Raw genomic sequence first — 15,589 nt, 5'->3', positions numbered from 1 at the left:
TACTCTGTAGTATCATTGGCTGCTCCTGCACCCTCCTTTACAAAATCCTGGATGTGCCCATGCACCTATCCTATGTGTGGGCCAGGACCCTGCTTTAGGAAACAGGGCATGTGGGATACCCAGCAATAAACATGTTCTAAACTGTGTGTGGATGCCTATTACTGATGCTTAGGTGAACAGAAATGTGAAAATGCTTATAGATGCTTTTAAAAAAGACAGCAGTTGTAAATTGAACAAAAGTCCTTTAGTTCTTAGGGGTGGTATGCATGTTTTGCAAAATAAAGATAAACAGGAGACAGTTACTCTGTCTGGGCAGAAATGGATTGCTCCTGGAGGGAGAAGACATCAAATTGCTTCTAGGAACTGTGTAAAAAATAAGCCTGGTCAAAAAAATGACTTGCTAATTTGCATAAACACAAAGGTTCCTGAATGGATCCAAAGTAAAATTTATGTAAGATGCAGCATGCATGTTAAATAGAGAGCAACGGGAAAGCTAGAGGGGAGAATCTGGAACAATACAGAAGCCCCGAAGAAGAAGAGCACCACCGAAATCCCCTCAGAAGAGGCAAAGGTCATGAAACTGATGACGATGGAAATGGTCTGCCTGCATCCAAAGACTGGGGATCTTTTTACTTGGTTTAGCTCTATCTGGTAATCATCATAACCATGTAAATACAAAGGTGAAAATGTGCTGCCCTAAAATTCTATGCAAATAAATAACACTGCTTTCATTAAGTATACTTGCAAATTGGCCATGAACCATGTCCTCTACCCAACAGGCTGTTAATAAAAGAAAGCCCCCTCAGAAACATGCCAAGTGAGTAGCATGGTGATAGCAGCAGTTGTAGAAAACTCCATGTTGTGACTTGTGACAATCAGTGAAATCCTAGTAAAGATGAGGCAGGTTTACCATGCTTAATTGGTCAGGGTAAAACTTAAGCTTACCCACAGCCTTCACCTTGACACTAACACTTGCAAAAACAATGTACTGCCTTGTCTTCCCTGGGATTCAACCTCAAATCTGTCACCTGGGGTGAATTAATGTGAAGTAAAAGCAGGTGTTTTTGTACACCCCCTTACCTCAAGCAATCAGTCCTCTTAACTTCTTGAGCGTCCTGATCACTGCAAGGGTTCATTGCCCCCAGGTTAGTCATTTTCACTGCTATAAATCAGGGGGGAAAGCCCATCAGATCAGAGTAGTGGCATTTTACTTCGCACAGGTGTAAACGATAACACAAAGTATATGACACAATAGTAAATTGAGGCTCCAAGGTCCATGCACCAGCCTGGTAGCTCAGCTGGCTTCCCATATTAGGAAAAGGAAAACCTCTAAAGGGTTTTAGATTTATTCACCAGCTTTCTGGGCAGCCCCAAATCAATACGGTCCCTAGCCACATCACAGCTTCAATTCAGCAATCTGTAAAAACATGGAGTATAAACAAATCAACTCCTGTTCCTAGAGCTTTCTGCACTGGCCTCTGTTAAGAATAACCCCATTCTATCCCCAGCAGCTCTGAGAGACCCTCTGCCCACTTCTATAGCCTGGAGCCTAGCTTGACTCTGGAAGGTGAGAGATTACCTTCAGTTACCTTCAGACTCAGGACGTTGCTCTCAGATGTGAATGCTGAGTGCCAAGCCTGGATGTATTTAACTTCTAAATCCTGTCTTACGTGGTGGCTCAGGGTGTTCCCCACATAAAGGATAAGTGGGTTATACTTCAGCTGCAAGACCCCCTCCTCAAACACAGCCAAAGGGCTGTGCCAACCCTGCAGTAGGAAGAGTGACCACCTTTTCAAAATGGGGAGTGGTGGGGGCGGGGGAGGATGTGGGCTGCCTGCTGTGGGTTCAGGCCTCCCCTCCTTGCTGTCCTCCCCACAAAAGCCCAGCTCTGGCCATGCCACCATGGCAAAGTGCCCCCTGCCTACTTGGCAGCAGTGTGGGTCACAACCCCTGCTATTGTCACAACCCCTGCTGCTGCCAGGTGGGCAGAGGGTGTCTTGCCATGGTGGCTCAGATGGTGCAGGGCTCCTGGTGGGGAGGATAGCAGAACGGGGAGCCCTGTAGCGGGCAGCCTGTATCTACCCCTGCCCCATGCACAAAATTGAGGGTATCTGTGGCCCCGCATACCTACTTGCTGGGAGTACATGCAGCGGTGGGGAGCCAGTACCCCTGCTAGCCCCCAGAGAAGCCACCTATGACTGTCCCACTCCCTGGCCAGGCCCTGCAGCTGCACATCCCAGCCCCACTCCCTCCCTCACTGTGGGGGCCTCAATCTGGCCCTCCCTACTCCCCCTATGCCCCCCCATAGGCTTACCTACAGACAGCTAGAGGAGCTGCTCTCCACTGCTCCCTGGGGTTGTATTCCTGACCACATGCATGTGTGCATGCACACACATGCATGTGGTATCCCCCATGTCCTGCTCCTCCCAGTTCTAAGCAACTCCTTGCAGGCTGGAACTCTGCCAGTCTGCAAGGGGAAATCCTCTGCTTCCCACATTTTTCCGTAGTGAATGGAAAACCTGGATCTCTGCACAATTGTTGGGAATCCAGGACAAATGCTGTCCCAGAGTCATTCAGCCCAGGACCAGGACTTGATGTTCACATTTCAGGGCTGTCCCACCCACTTAGGGATGGGTGGTCGCACTAAACCAGAAGCAAGGGGTAATTCCCACTTTTATACAGGAAATCATAGAAGTTATGGTCACAAGCCAATGGGCAAAAAGGAGGGAACAAGTAAAAGGTAAAGAACCATCAGCAGCACTGTGGTAACATACACTCAGCACCTTAATATCCTTCTTGCACCTCTGAAGGTGTCTGCAAAGAAGGCTTCTGTCTCAGAGTGCTGAAACAACAGCCTGCAGCTGCCCCCAAGTCCAAGTCCAGCTCCTTAGCTAGGGACAGAAGTTATACATAAACCAGTTTAAGTGATCGGAAACTGGTTTAAACCTGTAACAGAATGGAAGCTCAGTGCACATAAACCAGTTTCAAAATGACTGAAACTGTTTTAAAATAAATTTGGTTGAATGGAGTATCAGACTTAACTGATTTGGGTCAAACCAGATTATGAAACTTCTACCCCAGGTGCAGACCTCTTCCTGGTTCAAGTTAAATTACAATCTCCCAGAATCCCAGCATGCTTTGCAGCTCTGGGCTGGGTTGTACTGTGTACTCCAGAGAGCAGGGCTGGCTCCTCCCCTCTACTTCCTAGCTGGAGCAGTGAGGGCTGGCTGACAACAGGGGAAGGGTGGGACACCTGGCTGGGTATGCAGCCCAGTCTATGGAGGAAGGACTACCCCCAATCCCCCACCCCCCCAGAAAACCCAGGCTGGGGTCTGGGGCCAGGGAGAGGGGTTAAACACCCCTTCCCCCATTCAAACTTACTGCTAGCTGCAACTGTGGACTACAAATCCTAGAGGCACCTGGAAGCAGGAAGAAGTGATGAGCAACCCTGAAGAGTCCTGCTGCTGTCACTCTGGACGGTAAATCCCAGAGACCTCGGAAGCAGCAGGAAAAGGAAGCACACACAGGTAGAGCCATGCTTTAGCACCCCTTGGCTTCTGGCCTGAGCCACTGCAGGCTGCAATTCCTGAATCAAAGGTAAATGTCTGTTCACTTCTGTTTCAATTTAATCTGTGCATCTTAGACTAACCTGCAAAGACTGAATAGATTCAGCCTCGGGCTTTTTGATTCTCTGTACTTAGCTCTTCAGTCCACACTCCTGGCTGACACACCAGGCTCCATGTGTACACTGTGTTGTCTCTCTTCTCCTTACTCAAGCCTCTAGCTTCCTCTTCTTTTTTCCCCTGACCTTCAGCCCCTGGGGGTTTCTGGGCGTTATAGTCCAAATTAACAATAATCACAGTTTTGTATGTACTTTCTCCCTGGCCCCACCTGCTGTTATACACACTACATTCACATTACAGGGCCAATACACACAGTTACTACAACCTAGACACATTGGCTTAGTAGACAAGTTAAATCACTGGTGTCCTCCTCAACTAAAGAGGGCCATCCTGGGTAAGCATACCACTCCCCTTCACAGCAACAGAAGTCTCCCATTAAAACCAAAGAAAACTCCTGTGTTATGGCTTGAAGAGCTTAGGAAGAAACTCACTTCAGACAAATTTCAATACTCTCCCCACTGCAGCCTAACTACCAATTCTTCTTGTCCTAGGCAGTCCCATTCAGATGCCAAGTGGCATTACACATCTCCCATGGAGGCCTTTTGAGAGGGGCAAAAAGTCCACGGGAGGTTTTTCACTGGAAAGGGAGAGAGAGAACCAGAAGCAAGGCTGGAGAGGTCAAAAATACAAGAAATGGATAGCTACCATGTGAAATAATGTTGCACCTAGCTGAGCCTGGAGAGGAGCAAGTACATTTTCATTGCTTTTGTGCACTCCTCTGTCCCTTTGACTTCCACTGATCTCCATGAAAGTAGCCTGGCTCAATTCCTGAACAGCAAGCTGGCACTATACCCCTAGATGTCTCTGTTCAGTCACGCACCACTGCAAAGAACTAGAAGCAATTAAAAATTGCAGTGGAACCTCTTATTTATAGAGGCAGCTTTCCATAGAGAATCTAATCTTGTGTTACAAAAAAAGCCCCTATCTATAGTCCCATATGTAATTAAGTTTCACTATATAGGATGTGTAGTCTAATGAACACAAACTTTAATTATACAGTCTCTTGTAAGTGATTGCTGAACTAGGTAAGCAATAAATGTGTCCTTACTATTATTGGCTTGTAGACTCAAGTGACACAATCAAGAAATGCTCCCAATTTCCGTGGAGGTTAAATGAGGTAAATTAATGACAAAGCTGAATAGCTAGCCCAGCAGAAATAACTGTTTTCTTCTGCCATGTGCGGGCTAGGAGATAGTGCGTAAACACAGAAAGAGATACTATAAAACAGATTAATATGTACAATTTGTTTTATTTTTTTCCCCCTGTTCAGTGGCCTGTCTCTTGTTCAGGGTTAGACAGCTGTCAACTGCTTGTAGGGGCTGCTAGGAACTAGCTCAGCTCTCATGAAGATACAGAGATCAAACACCTTTCAGAAGAACTTAGCTTTGAAACAAGACGGTCTGAGATAGAGACAGCATAAATTAACAGAGAGCTCTAAACACCTGCGTCAAGCAGAATCCTGCGATCAAGGCTTCTGCTTCTGCTGAGGATAACGCACCCAGCTGCCACTTTGAATGAAGCAGAGGCTACAAAGGCTCAGAGGACAGTGTGGCACCTAACTCCCACAGAAAGTTATTTGGAGTTGGGGGCCCAGTTCCTGAAGGGGCCTGTGAAAATCCCCCTGTACAAAGGCACTGAGGTTTGGGACACGTTCAGCACTCCACAGGCTCTCCCTTTAAAATCTGGAGCTGTATTTACAGTTCATGCAACTTAGGAGCAAGGATGTGATCTATAGAAAGCCAAATACAAGGCTTCTTGCCTTAGGGACTCGTGCAGTAGATGAGCAAGTCTGAGTGCAAAAAAAGTCCTGGCTTGTATCTCTCTACAATAGGAAGGAAGAAAGGGTGTGTGACCTGCCTCTTCTCCCCCTCCCCAATCCTACCTAGTGGAACTGGAAAAACCACAGTTTGTTAATACCCAGACCAGTAGGCCTGTGCAAAGCGGCTAGTATTCACCTCGGATTCGGCTGATTTGGGGGACAGTGATTTGATTCGGTGATTTGAATCACTGTCCCGAATCGATTCAGCTAAATCTCTGAATCTCACAGGTCCATCCCCTGTCTGCTCTACAAACCCAGCAATGGCTGCCCTGCCCACCCCAGCTCCCAGCTCTTTGAAAAAAAAAAAAAAGCCCCAACTCACTGGGTGCTGCCAGGTGGGGGGCAATCTTTGCTGCCCCCCATTGCCCCATGCTGCATGGGGGGCTCTGCCATGCACTCCCTGATCCCCCCCCCTACTCTCCCAATGCCCCCCATGGCTCCCCTGCCCACCGCAGCTCTGACCCTTTAAGATATAAAAAAAACCCTGTTTCACCAGTTCTTGCCCCAACTGCCCCCTGCCACATGGGGGCGGGGTGCTCTTCCATGAGCCTCCGAGGCCACTACAGAAGCCGATGAGTCCGGGGTGGGTTTCCGTTTTTTTTTTTTTTAAAGGGCCGGAGCTCAGGCAGACTGGGACAGTGGCAGGGGAGGGGGCAGGGGGCTCATGGCAGAGCCCCCCATGCAGCGTGGGGCAGTGGGGATCACCCCCTGCCCAGCAGCACCTGGTGAGTTGGGCTTTTGTTTTTTAAATCACGGGGAGCTGGGGCTGGTGAGACAGCCATGGGGGGGATGGGGGAGCAGGCAGGGGATGGGGCCTGGGAGGAGCCTCCCCATGGTCCCCTCTCTACTCCTCCAGCCCTCCCTCGTCCCTACTTACCAGCTCTAAGTCCGGGCCCAGCTCCCTGCTGCAGCGGGCAGGGACTGCTTGAAGCATTGAAGCTCTCTGAATCTTTTCCGAATCTACACAGATTGTGTCCCTACTTTTCTTTGCCAAGTAAGTAGGTAGAGAGGAGTGAAGAATGGAAGTAGCTGACATCAGCCAACAGAACTGAGCCAGCCTGCTGAGACTGATAATAATTTACCTTTGATAAATTAAGATTGGGGGGAGGGTGCATAGGGAAGGAATTGTGCCCTAACAATTCTCAACTGCTCATGCTGACAAAATCACATGCTAAACCACACAGAGGGCACACTGAACAACCCAGCCCTGAGAAACAGGAGCCACAAAATGTCCCTTTTGCACATGTGGAAGGAATGAAAGCTCCTAAATGTCCCAGTTTCAAAGGAACACACTTTTATTTTGTGGAGTTCATCTCAAAGAAACATTTAGCACCACTGACTGAGAGCAGACCAAGTTCTGAATCGTTCCACATGAAAAATCCTGCCCCTGCTGAGGAGTGGACATGCAGTTCCTGCTCTATTTCAATTTTTTCCCTTCATTTCCATACAGTACCGCTCCATCCAAGCTGATTCCAAGATAAGTCACTCATTTCAAACCCAGACATTCTTTTGTCCTAGACAAACCTGGTATTAACTTACCATTTATTACTGTAAATTATTAACATAAAGAATGCTGAATCATGAATCTGGACGATGGAACAATTTGCCCTGTTCAAAAAAGTACTCCGCCATCATTTTAAGCTCTCCCTGCCATTTTTCTTGGTCAGGCTTCTCACTTTCAGCCTTTATGTCATATTTTAATAGCTTTTCTGACATTTTTTCAAAGAATATTGCTAATTGCACTGTATGTAACAATAATCTTTAAGAACAAATGCAAAGAGAACATAAGGGGGAGTACAAACAAATATTAAGGGTGTTTTCCAGAGGCTTGCAAAAAGGCAATGACTTTTTTTCTTCAAGTAAAAAAATTTTGGCTCATCCTACAGCCAAACATAATCCAATCCAAAAATGACAGAATATAGATCTTTGCATAAGCCTCTGTTATTAGAGAGGGAAAGAGACAGATAAAAGAGGGATAAAGGAGTGATAGGAGAAATAATATTGTAAAGACAAAAAAATCACTCCTGGAAAAAGGAAACAGACTTTTCCATCTGGATCAGAGTATTAGAATACCAATGCCAATATTCTCCCTTCACTTAGTTCTTTACAGTCTGGCTTGAAAATGACCCATAATCAACCCTGTCAGATTTGCAAAATAGAAATATTTATTGGAACCTCAACATGATTGAACAGCATAAAAAATAAAAATATGCAAATGTTATGTGGTAGGGGTTTTTGGTCCTTAAGTGAGCTTATGGCTGTAAAGAGCAAATATTTGGTTAACGCTGCTTATCATCAAATCTTAGAACTTTAATATTCCAGTCACATTCCACATCTGCATTACTGTCCTCCTCTATGGACATGCTCACTTATCTTTAGGAGTACAATGACTTGTAATGTGTCCTCTCATAACTCCACACACGAAGGACAAAATATGAACTCTTTAAGGAGGCCTGAAGATGAAAACTGATCAAGTAACAAACATTTTCTTTCAAATACCAGCCTTCTCTGAACTCTCCCGAATTATCGTACATTTTGTCCTCTTTTACCATCATCTATTTTTACAGGGTTGAATTTGCTGTATGAACATGATCATTATTGCACATCTAGCCACACTTCCCATAATGCTCTTGGCTACTTGTACAGTGCTGTATATATAGAGAAAAATCTCTCTCAGCTTTGAAGTAATGAGCTTGTGCCGCAAAACATAACATTTGATTACTTTTGTCCTAGCACTAGCAGTCAAAATTGGCTAGCTAACATCAATGCCCATGTCTGGACACCTCAATGATGGGTCTGATTTACTCAGATGCTGGGTAGGGGTGTGCAAAGTGGGCTGTATTTGATTTGGATTTGGCCCTAATCAGGGACAGCAATTCAATTAATTGATTTGGATGACTGTTCCTGATTGGATTCAGCTGAATCCGAATCTGAAGATTCGATATTGATTCAGAGAATCAGTGATTCAGACATACACACAGCTTTAAATATTTTTTCTACATGCCTTGAGGTACCAGCGTGGGTCATGAATGCTGCGATACTGGGGCGCGTGGAGCATCCCACAGGAGTGTGTGGGGGGGCCCTCCACATGCTTGGCAGCGAACCCGGAAGTGGACTGGAGACCAGAAGTACTTCCAGTCCACTTCCGGGTCCACTGGGGAGCGCGCAGGGGGGCCCCTTGTGCCCCTCCAGACCCAAAAGGCACTGGTTGCCAGGCTGGGGGGGATACCAGGGCCCCCCCCATGCACTCCCCAACACACCTGGTAATGGACCAGAAGTTCTTCTGGTCTACTGCTGAGCGCACTGGGGAGTCCCCCACACTCCTGTGGGATGCTCCATGTGCTCTACCATCACAGCATTCACAAGCTGCCTGCTACCTAGAGCAGTGGTCTCCAAACTTTTTTGATCACGCACCCCAATCAGTAAAAAATTTTTGAGCATGCACCCCCAATATATGTATATTTATTTATTTATAAATTATATACATGTACTACTGTACTAATATTATGTACACTATAAAACACAGACAAAAGATAGAAATTAAAAAAGGATGAGATAAAGATGAAATCAACAATATTTTTAAAAAATTTTTATTTATTAATGGTACAAAAACCCTTTTTGCTCTCACTAAAAAAAATATTATTTAGTTTTTACCTTGTAATGTGGTGGACGAACAGCTTGTTCGTCCACCACATTAGGAGTAGGAGAAGTGTCAGCTCTGCCATTTTCTTGCTGTTCGCTTGTGCTTGCATTATTAGTATTATCTTCAATCCATGGTTTCTTTGCAGGAATCCTTTTAAGCCACTTGTCCATTTTGTGAGTGTTAGTTTAGTTAAAACTAGATAATATAGTTTGTAAATCCATTTAACTGAGCACACATAAACTACAATACGTTGCAATACGCTGAAAGCGAATGAACGCTTCTTCCCTCAGGATACCTCACATGCCGTACGTGACACGTGACCATCTGACATACGGACTGAGTGTGGGCGCCAGTGTCAATCTGTATATTAAATATTAGTAAAGCTTAATTTCTTTCTTATTTTTTTAGATAAAAAATAAATAAAAATACAAGTTCTAATATTTTCTTCGTACACCCCAATGAATTGTCTTGCGCGCACCCCACTTTGGAGACCACTGACCTAGAGGTATGTAGAAAAAACATTTAAAGCTGTGTCTATGTCCAAATCTCTCCGAAGGGTTCTGATTCGATTCAGAGAGATTAAGGGGTCCTCTGATTTGAATCAGATTCGGGGATTCAGCCATCCAATCGGGCCGAATCTCGGCCGAATTGAATCAGGGACCAAAGCTCTGCACAGCCCTCATGCTGGGCACCCTGGAGTTCTTACTGACTACAGTGGACTAGCAGAGCACTCAACACTTTTGGAAATCAAACTACTGATGCATGTTCCTAAACATGGAGTTGGGAGGCAGAGTTTAGTTACTCACTTTTGGCAAATCTTTGACAGTGTTGGAGAAGACCTTGAAATGAAAAGGAGGAAGGGAGTCAGAGATCTGAGTAAGATGGAAAAGGAAATACCAAACAAATTGTGAAAACAGGGGACAAAGAACCATAAAAGAGTGGGTAGATGAGGTCAGTACTAGGCCAGTAAAACAAACACACACTTCAGGGAGTTATTTTATATTGAATAGAAAGGAAAGGCAAAGATAACTCTAAGATGCCCACATCCTTAGTCGTTGCAAGAACCACACTCCAACAAGTGCCTCAAAGTATTTCAGGATTTAATTTAAGGCAACATAACAGTTTAAGAGCCAGTGGGTAAATGCACCAACTTTTTACTTTCATACAATTAAATTCAAGCCTTGCCTTAGACCAAGACATCTTTAATTCAGGACACTATGCAAGCACAAGTTTAAGTCCAATGTTAGTTACAAGAGCTTCAGTCCATGGGCCATAGTAAGAATGGAGTATGATTTGTTTTCTTATTTCTCCTTGATGCGCATATTTACTTTATCAGAGTAATTCTTTGTTCACAAATAGAATGATTTTCAACAGGAAGATTGCTGCTGATCAAGATTCAGAGCTTTGTGAAAGGTTACACAGCATTACTAGCACCTGTAAGTAAGTAATCCAGTCACATAAAATAATGTAGTCCCTCACTTTCTTGACCACTGTGCAGGCTTGTCCACTTAAAATTGAAAAGGAACCCAAAATACTTGTGTGTAAAACTCTTCAGTATGCTGCCTTTTCAAGCTGATACAGAAATTATTTAAATTATTTATTTTCATGGAAAAAAAATCTTTCAGAGTTTATGGGTGGGATACTCACTAATGCAGCAATGTAAATATAAACCCATGAATTTTCTTCTTAAAAATACAAGATATTTGAGGCTGAGCTTTTTTTCCAAACTAATTAAAATAGGCACGTTTAGAAAATGAAATGGCCCTATTCTTTTTAATTTCTGCAACTGCATTGTCTTTTCTGAATCCATTCTTTCCTCCCCGTCTCTTCCAAGATATCATTTGCTCTGTATTTGGTGGCCGTATTCCAGGGTGTTCTGTGTCGAATGGCTGTTTCATATTTTTTGTAAGCATTTAAATGGTTACAAGCAAAGCAACAATTCAGCTATTGCAAAAACAAGAGGACACTGTTATGCCAATACTTGTAGGAAAAGTAAATATTGTTCCATCTCTAACACTTACTCTAAGCCACCTCCCCTCCCTCCCACATATGTATTTGTTTCTCCTAGGTGTAAATTTATGTTAAAAACACAGTGTAAGAAGTGCTGTAACAATTTAATAAGGCAAAACAAAAAGATCAATTCCTTTGTCTATGTAATCCATGGAGGTCCTGATCCTGGGAACATTTACACACACATTTATATCTTTATTCATATGAGAAGGCCCCTTAGTAGTTGTGGGATTTACTCATATGCTAAAGTAAAGCCTATTAAATAACGGGTGTCTTAAAAACTTTTAGTGCTATTCATAACTTAGTGCTATGCCTTAACTTCACCACTGCAAGTTTATAAACCTTTTGTAATAGCAAACATCTGAGTAGCATAACTCTCTGTCCACTTCAATTTTGTACCCATGGAAAAAATCTTGCATGACGTTTCAACAACACAGACATCTGCCCAAGGTACCTGTAAAAGCATGTCAGAATTGAATGCAATCTAATATTAACCTAAAAGCCATAAAATATGCTTTATATTTATAATACAGTTTGTGGTAAAGAGAAGTATTTTCTGTAGAATCGTGAATATGTTTGTTCAGAAGCACACACTTCTAAACAATAATGGCATATCTAGATATGCCATTATTGTTGCTAGGGTATCTTATGAGCCTGTCCTTCACGTAACTGACTCTCAAAATAGAATTATATGTAAACTGGCAGCTGTAATTTTTAGAATGCTACGTTGCATCTTGCAGAGCATTTTCTAGCAGGGTAAAGGTAAGAATCAGACTTGACTGTATGGGAATGGAGTACTGCAAAATTGTTACAGAACACAGCTGGGTTGCAGCCATTTTGGTACCTGTTTTTGGATTTCAGCACAGATGCTGACTAAAGAAAAAGAAACTAAGCATGCTTTTCTCTCTCCCCCCGCACATCCCCTGGCCTTATTAGTAAAAAAATGTTTCCTTCTGTCAGAACACTTAAAGCAATGTGTGGCAAGCAAAGCACCTGAAGGCAGTAGGATGGATTCACAAAAAATGTTTTCAGGAGCACTATTTAAAACACTTGCATTACTGTAATTTGTATGAGTGGCTGATTTAGAAAACTCTGAGAACAGGGCCAAGCCCAGGCAGTTTCAGCAAGCTCTGCCCTAGTGTGTTTTCCCATACCTCAGGATGCTTCTGACTCCCTCAAGACTAGAATATTTGCAGCTCCCATTGATGTAAATGCAAGCTGTGGTCCCTCGGCACTTCAGGCCTTACTGGAATCCATTGCACATATACGTGCATACACACATGGCCGCCTTAACTGATCCCTCCTCATTACGATGGGATATATATTTTGATCCAGAAGGACCCCAATAGAAATCTTCAGCATCTCAAGTCTATGCTGGCTTTCTTGGTTCTGGGTACTGCTCCCCTCCTTGAAGACGGCATGCTTTCCAGCCAGACTCTGCCAGGGACACTGCAGGCATACTCCCCTCCTTCCCCATCTTTCCTTCTTCCCCCCATGCCTCCTGTTGCCACCTGAAACTGAACCTTCAATTGAGGCAGTGCCATGCGGTCTGCTGACAATTGGCCATGTGGCATGGTCCCGTGGCTATGCTTGGAAAGCATCAGAGGAGGGATGAGGATATCACCTCAGTACAAATCTGTCTTCTTAACCCCCATCATGAATATCTGGTGCTTCTAAAACAGCTGTGGGAAGGCAGCCCCAGGTTTCAGGGACCAGGTGATTGTCTCAGTCGCAGCTATACGACAGAATACTTTTTGGCTTCTGAAGATCAAAACATAGATGCCTGTATGAAGATGATCCTGGCTTTTTCCCAGTGCCAGCTATACTCCAGTTGTGCTCCTCTGCATCTGGGATCCTGTCACTATCTCGGTAATGCAGCTCACTGCTGTGCATGCGTAGCTTGGTTGCAAAGGGCTCCACAGCAACAGCTGATGCTTCCACAGGCTTTTATTTTTTTTTGTTTTTGTTATTTAATTTGACTAAAACCCTGAATACTGATTAGATCCAAGCTGTAGCCTAACTCTTCCCAAGTTATGTAATCCTCGAAATCCAAAAGCCTGGAAGGGCTTAAATCTGACAGCACGGGTGATGTCATACTTCTGAAAGGTTGCTATGGAAACAGTTCGTGCTGCTGCCATATGCCTCTGGCAGACAGCATGAGAGCCCCAGCATCTTCTATGGAGCAACATGAGCACACAATCACAGCAATCACTGAAATCTAGGAGATGTGTAATGAAGTGGCTGAGGAGATGTAAGCTGGCCCTTCAACTCTCTGTTCTTAATCTTTCCTCATCAATCTGACAGCTGAGCTACCAAAACTGTTCCTTTTACTTCTTCAAAATCAAGTCATCAACATCAGAGGCTAAGGAAATTCCCCTCCTGAGACGCACGCAAACACACACACACACATGCCCCCAGCAAAAAGCTGACAAAGAGCCAGAGCCAAAAAATGGCCAAGAAAGGAGGCCCCAACTACTAATACACCCTTCCATAAAACAGGAAACAAACCCAATTATTCCATGGAGAGAGACTAGAAAAACAGCTAATTTATCTATGCCTTTGGCATCACAAGGATAAATATTAGACATTGGGGTTTAGCCTGGTTTAAATTGCTACCTATGGCACTGTTAGCAGTAGTGACCCTACATTTTCCTGGAAAGTGCAATTTGTAGCTCTTTGCTCAAGCACATGAAAGGGGACTAAGGGGATGCCCGAATTGTTTCTACTGCTGAAAGCTAAGCCTCATCCACCCGCTCCCCTCTCTGTACCCTACAAAGCTGGAACTGAGAGGCTGAGGGGGCTCGAGAAACACTCTCCAGCACTGAAGTAACAAGCAGTTAGTGCCCAGGGTGAACCCTTCAGGAGACTTGCAGAGGGGGGACTGGGGGGGGATAATGGAGGAGAGGACAGACTGCCATCTTACCCATGCTGGGAACTCCTACACAGTCCTGGCTGAGCTGCTGCTGCCACGTGCTCTGTCCACCCCAGAGATTGCTATTAAAACAGCAGCCGCTGGGAACTGTTTTGGAGTTTCTAGCAGGGCAATGCTGTCAGGGCATGGACTATGTGGGGCTGGGGGGCAGTTCTGGCACCCATCCTAATTTGGTGTCTGGGGTGGATGCCCCTCTTGCCTGACCCTAGTTATGCTACTGCTTCCCACCACTGCTCTCAAGCACTCCAGAGATAGAGGGCCTGAGAGAGGCGAACAGCACTGTGGCCTTGGAGTATCCTCATTGCCTCAGTTCCACCTTAGGAGTGTGTGGAGTGGGTGGTCAGAGCTCAGTTTTTTCTGTAGTCTCAAGAACACGAAGGATGTAACGTAGACACGGCCTCAGGGGAATGATTCCTGCCAAGGGATGGACAATCAGACTTCGATTCTGGGACAAGCACAAGCAAGATCCCATCTTGCCTATGTAACCAGCATCCTTCTGGGCCAACCCATTAAGGCCTGAGGAAGGGACCCCCTGAACTAAAAGTCTGAACAAAGGAGCCTGCTCTCTACAGTTGCAGCTAAACCATAGAGAAGGGCCTCCTGCACACGCTCTCCAGTGTACTACACTGTATATACTTGACTGTGTGCTGCTCCAATGACTCAGGCAATATCCACATGCATGACAACTCTAGACTCAAGCAACCACTGGCTTATGTACCAGCCGTGTGTGCTTCCTACTGCTATCCTCTGGCAAGTTCACATCTATGACCTTCTACTTTATGTTAGACGTGACACAGTGAGTTAATGGTACTTGCAGCACCATAACAGAAATGAATGGTAAATAGTATGCAACTGCCCTGTTTCTTCAACAGGGCATCTTGTATAGGATGGTTTGGAAAGGGTTGATGCTGACCTAGTCAGGGGGACCTAGTCAGGGGGCTCAACTAAATGACCTATGGAGGTGCTTTCCAGCCTGATTCCTCAATGATTCTATGATTCAGTGTCCCTGCCCTGTGGAGCCAATGCTTCTTTACGTTCTGTCCCCTCCTGTCTACGATAGTGCTTGCTGGCTATGGAAAGCAGGGCTGCTGGCAGGTACAGGATCACAGCTAGCCCTTCCACTCTTCTCTGCACAAGAAGGAGAAGAATGTGGCCTCCACCAAGCAAAACAAAGGGTTCATCTGGCAAAATAGCACCCAAAGCATCCTCATCTAAGTAATTCCACAGGCGTCTGCAGCCAGGATCCCATGAGAAAACAGTGATAGATTCAACATCCGATAATGCAGAAAGGGAATATACATGTAAATGTATGTATTGGCCTGTGGACAGATGACAATTCCTAAATTCCTGTTGTGAGGGGGCCAGGACCCCACGGGGCCCGGCCCGAGAGAAAAACCCCGGACTTCCGCCCCGTTTCCGGGCCAGGACCCGGAAACCCGGCGGGGAACCTAATGATTGCTGGAACCCGAACCGCGCCGGTGCGGGACCGGCGCGGGACGATA

The 15,589-nt window shown here is 45.1% G+C and overlaps 1 protein-coding gene across 4 annotated transcripts in view; it reads right to left on the bottom strand.

Annotated features, from left to right (window-relative positions):
• SLC24A3 (solute carrier family 24 member 3) overlaps positions 1-15,589 on the bottom strand; it is a 441,617-nt gene that overhangs the window by 309,644 nt on the left and 116,384 nt on the right. The gene's annotated exons all lie outside the window — the stretch shown is intronic.

This window comes from Crocodylus porosus, unplaced genomic scaffold (assembly GCF_001723895.1).
Source record: "Crocodylus porosus isolate Cpor-Errol unplaced genomic scaffold, CroPor_comp1, whole genome shotgun sequence".
Classification (NCBI taxonomy): Eukaryota; Metazoa; Chordata; order Crocodylia; family Crocodylidae; genus Crocodylus; species Crocodylus porosus.
The sequence above is the reverse complement of the archived record's forward strand: the minus strand, read 5'-3'. Positions and strand labels throughout refer to the sequence as shown.